Below are 5,340 nucleotides of genomic sequence, written 5' to 3' on the forward strand. Positions count from 1 at the left end.
TGAAAGAAATCTGTAAGTGTCTATACACTTATGGTCCTGTTAGACCAATCCCATGTCATATGTGCTGATATTCTCTTAGAGTTAGCTAAAAGAAAAAGACTGTTTTGTCCAAGAGCTGCAACTTCTTTGTAGACATCTTAAGTCACCAAAAGAGGCAAAGTCTGAATTGGAGACTTTGTGATAATTGCAGTGGGATTGAAATGAGTGTAGAAACAGTATTTCTGATTTCTTATGACTTGAATTAGGTCTTAACATGATGTCTAGTATTGTACAAAGAACTGGAAATAAGTTCTGTAACCAAAATTTCTAAAGGTTACCTAAGACATGATTTAGACACAGAGTAAATAAAATATAAAATTAATAGCAATAACTTCATTACTGTTATTGGTAACATGAATAACTATATACTGTTCTGTTTTTCAGCTTCGAGTTTTTAAGTTAGCAAAATCTTGGCCGACTCTAAACATGCTGATTAAGATTATTGGCAACTCAGTGGGAGCTCTGGGGAATCTGACCCTGGTGCTGGCCATCATTGTGTTCATTTTCGCTGTGGTTGGGATGCAGCTGTTTGGGAAAAGCTACAAGGAATGTGTCTGCAAGATCTCCAGTGACTGTGAACTTCCACGCTGGCACATGCACGACTTCTTCTGTATTCCGAGTGCTGTGTGGGGAATGGATAGAAACGATGTGGGACTGCATGGAGGTTGCCGGCCAAACCATGTGCCTTACTGTCTTCATGATGGTCATGGTGATTGGAAACCTAGTGGTACGTAATCAGTGGGGAATTTTTAAAAACTATTAGAACACATTTCGTTTTTTTTGATGATTTAGAAATCAGAGATGAAGACAGGGGAAGAACTTTAGGAGATCATCTCATTCATTTGCCCTTTCTCTAAACCAGGTTCAGATACACCTTGATCATTCATGAAAAATATTTTCTACTTTTTCTTTTAAATCTTCAGTAAGTTTATAACCTCTTGAGGAAGATCAGTGCTGAATTATGCGTATAGTTAAAAATGCCTTTCAAAAACATCTAACTTAAATCACCTTTTACAAACAATTAAACGGACTGGTCTCAATAGTAATGGAAAACAGTTGTTTTCATAACAACATTTGTAATACTTAAAGGTCTATTCTTTCTGAAACAAAATTTTTCTCATAGGTAATGATTTCTAGACTACTTAGCCCTTTTGCTACTGGCCTCTAAATTCCTCCCAAGCAGCATTTTGGATAGAAACGCAAGTACCGAATAATTATACCTCCATGTCTTACACCGAATATTCCTTGTGGTACATCCCCAAATGACACATGAAATTTCTGTAACAGCATTGCTTTCCTGATGTGATCTATATGCCTTTTTCTGCAGTGCTTTAACCTTGCCAGCTTTCACACCTTCTCTACATGTACTTTTCAGGTTTTTTTAACCAGTGTTTCCTGAGTAGTACTTCAGAATTAAATACCTTACTGATTTTTAATAATTTTACCAATTTACTGTGGTTACACCTAACTGTAGTTCTTTCTTGTTGAGTGCTAGCATCTCTTCTCTTTTTGGCATCATCCAGAAGTTTCATAAATATATTTATCCACAAAAAAAACCCCAATTTTAACTGGACTAATGTGAGACTCCTGTGGTATGACTTCTAAAATATTCTGCAAGTTTGAATGGGTAGAATTGACAAATCTAATTTAAAAATTATTTTTGATCAGCTTTGCACATGGTCTGTCATAATTACATGTAGTCCATGTTTCTCTTGTATGTTTGTAAAATGTCATACAAGTAAGTCTGTCAAACCAGGACAGTCTGAAATAGTTTCCTAAAATTAAGGTGTATCACATCTATGGACTCTCTATCTCTCAGCTAGTTTTCCTGCCCAAAATAAAAACAGACTGACATGTTCTTTGCAGAGACGGAAGTTTATTATGTTCTGAATTAGACACACCGAAACTCTTGTTTGTTGAACTGTAGAACACTGGAGTCTGCCGGCATTCCCCTTGCCTATGGGCACTACCTCGATGTAGTTGCATAAATGACTACATCGTGCTGTGTCCTGCCTCCTTACGTCATTCTCTGTGTTGAGGAGCAGACCTGCACTACTTGCAGTGTGAAGCAGGAAGTCAAGGAAGAGCTCAGATTTTCACTTATTAGTCAAGTTAAGCTAAAAATGGTTTTGGCAAGCTAAAATATAGAGGATAGGGATTATGGACTGGAAAGAATAACATGAAGGTGGGTTGAAATAAAGTGCTAGTTGTGAGATACAAATTATGTCATATTGAACAACACATAACAGACTTGGTTTTATGACTTAAAAAAAAGAGAACCTATTTATTTTTCCCTTATTGTCTTGTAGGTACTCAACCTCTTTCTGGCCTTGCTGCTGAGCTCATTTAGTTCAGACAACCTTGCTGCTACCGATGATGATAATGAAATGAACAATCTCCAGATTGCTGTGGCAAGGATTCAGAAAGGCATCGATTATGTGAAGAGAAAAGTGCGTGAATTCATCCAAAAAGCCTTTGTCAGAAAGCAGAAAGTTTTAGATGAAATCAAACCTCTTGAAGACCTAAACAACAAAAAAGACAGCTGTATTTCCAACCACACAATAGTAGAAATAGGTAAAAATCTTGCCTATCTTAAAGAAGGAAATGGAACTACCAGCGGCATAGGCAGCAGCGTGGAAAAATACGTTGTTGATGAAAGTGATTACATGTCATTCATAAACAACCCAAGTCTCACTGTGACAGTGCCCATTGCTGTCGGGGAATCAGATTTTGAAAATTTAAATACAGAGGAGTTTAGCAGTGAGTCAGACCTGGAAGAAAGCAAAGAGGTAAGACTATATTTAAAATACTCTGATGCTCTTCTTTTTTCCCTAAGGTTGCTACTGTTGAATTCAAATCTCTCATTCCTGTATAACAATGTATACAAACTTGCAATGATATTTAAGGTAAATTGATGTAAGAGTGCAGGTTTTGAATGAGATGGTAGTATAGTATTGCATTTACAGTAATAATCAAGATGCACAAAACAACTTTTTAGAAAATTCATACTTTTAAAATTTTATTTAGTTTAATTATTAACAAGAAAGTGAACCAATGTAATAGCACTGGGTAGCAAAAGTCTTACAAAACGTATGGGAGTTGTGCAAGTTTTCTCCATGCTTATTTCATCAGTGCAGTTTATGTACTCTTTTGTCTGCTTTCTGGAGTGCCTTCTGCCAAATTAACAGTTCGTTCTTCTGCTTTTAACTTTCTTCATGGAGTCAAAATACATCTAGATACATCATAAGTACCTTTGAATCGTGGACGAACATCACTAAACAATTTCATATCTATCACTAATAATCAGTCTGATAGTAGAACTGCCAAAGAAGTGCAGTAATGGCCTTATGGTAAAAAAGTTACAAAGCTCTGTGTCTCAGTATAAGATCCTTTCATATGGCTACCCGTTGTCGTTTTCAAAGCTTTAAAATACTTGAATCTGTTACCTACCGTGCCCTTATAAAATGCACCTCTTTCTGGCACCATGGGGTGCCAAATGGACACATCTGAGCTAGTACTTCGTGAGTTCCAGTGGATGCCAAGGCCATTATTATTGTGTTAACCCGGTGCTCTGTCCTGCACAACTGGACGTGGCGGAAGCACCACCTCAAGGGGAGTAAGTCAGTGCTATGCTTCGTACCAGTGCTAGTTCGTTCAGTGTTAGCATGGGTGTTTTTGAAGAATACCGCGTGCTACACGAAGACGTTAACTAATATAAAAGTTCTTGTAACTGGTTTCTTTGCACTTGAATCCGAGGGCACAAATATGGCTAAGTAATTCTCACCCTGAGATGCTTTTTTTGTAGAGGTTGCATTATAAGTTTAGTCATATTTTCTTGTTTCTTATCAGAAATATCTTTACTGTTATTTTAAAAACATGTCTTTTTTGCAGATTGTACTAGTATATATCTTACTCTTCAAAACTATGACTTGGGCATAGAACAAAGAAGTTATTGTAATTTAAACTTTAATTGTTCTGTGTAATGAAGGAAGAGGGTGATTGCATGACAGTTTCTTGATCTGAATGTAGGATTTTGGTTGATTCTGTTATATCTCTGTATATAGGATAAGAAAAAGAATCTTCTTCAGGTACCTTTACACCACAAAGGGCTAGTGCATCCTTCTGTCCTTCCATTGTTCTGTCCTCCTGTTATTAACCATTTCAAAACTGCCAGAGGAACAGCAAATTGAACTGCTAACGTGGTCAAATTTCACCTGTCAGTGAGATCATCCATAATGACAGCATATGACAGTAATGGCACAGGGTATTTTTCTGCCTTTTTATAAATCATGTAATTTCCTAGTATAGGCACAGTCCTTTTGGGTTTGTTCTTTTCTCCTGCTAATCGTATTCAAACCCATCTATCACTTTCAGCCTTTTCCCTGCTTAGCAACTAGCAATAGCCAGAGAATGTGATGAAAGTTTGGGAATAAAGTGACTTAAATAAAAATTCAGTACTAGGAAACAGAATGCCTTGGTTTTCTTCATCACAAATTACTCATTGTTACCTTGATGGAGTAACAAATACTTGTCTGTCATTCTGTATTTGTAAAGTTAGTATAGTACTTTTAACAGTTTCAAGGGTGCAATCAGCCTAAACCTGTCGTTTTTCATAAAATATTCTAAATAATTCAACTGGAAAGCGTGAAGAAGATACTGTTAGTTCATTCTGCAGATATATCAGAACTGGCAGTGAGGCTTCAGATGATATTACTGAATGAATGACACTAAAAGAAAATCTTCTGACACAGATACAGTCTGAGATGGTGACTGTGAAGTGCTCTCAGGGAAACTGCTCACTTTGCTGCTTATTTTGAGCTCTCACCTGTATCAGATTAACTGTGACGATGTTTCTGATTCTGATACTACTACTGCTCATGATAGTAGTAAACCATATTTTAAATTGTCTTACATACTTTTCTTATGCTTGTTCTTTTTTAAAAGTTATGGAGTTATGTATTAACTAAAGTTTCATCAAAATATATTATAGGTCTGAAAATTTTTAATTGACAACTTCTCTGCAAAAAGTAATTTGTAAAATTTGTAGAATTCTACTAATGCTATATGTCATTAAAATAACTGAGAAGAGTATTTTAAATATTTGCATTAGTGATTATTAGATTAATTAGCTGCTGAAGTTTGTGTTTAAAAATGTAATTATAGGACTGTTCTGTAGTAGTGGAGCATTCTCCATTTCTTATGCTGAAGCTACAGCTGTGCAGAAAATAATTTGTGGTTCAAGAAGGAACATGATTTTGGTGGTTCCTTAGTGATTAAGGTGTCTGTTTTGAGAATGAACTC

The 5,340-nt window shown here is 36.0% G+C and overlaps 1 pseudogene; it reads left to right on the forward strand.

Annotated features, from left to right (window-relative positions):
* The first annotated feature begins 423 nt into the window (after positions 1 to 423).
* Positions 424 to 5,340, forward strand: part of LOC104271581 — a 28,194-nt pseudogene continuing 23,277 nt past the window's right edge.

This window comes from Apaloderma vittatum, unplaced genomic scaffold (genome assembly GCF_000703405.1).
Source record: "Apaloderma vittatum isolate BGI_N311 unplaced genomic scaffold, ASM70340v1 scaffold18063, whole genome shotgun sequence".
Classification (NCBI taxonomy): Eukaryota; Metazoa; Chordata; class Aves; order Trogoniformes; family Trogonidae; genus Apaloderma; species Apaloderma vittatum.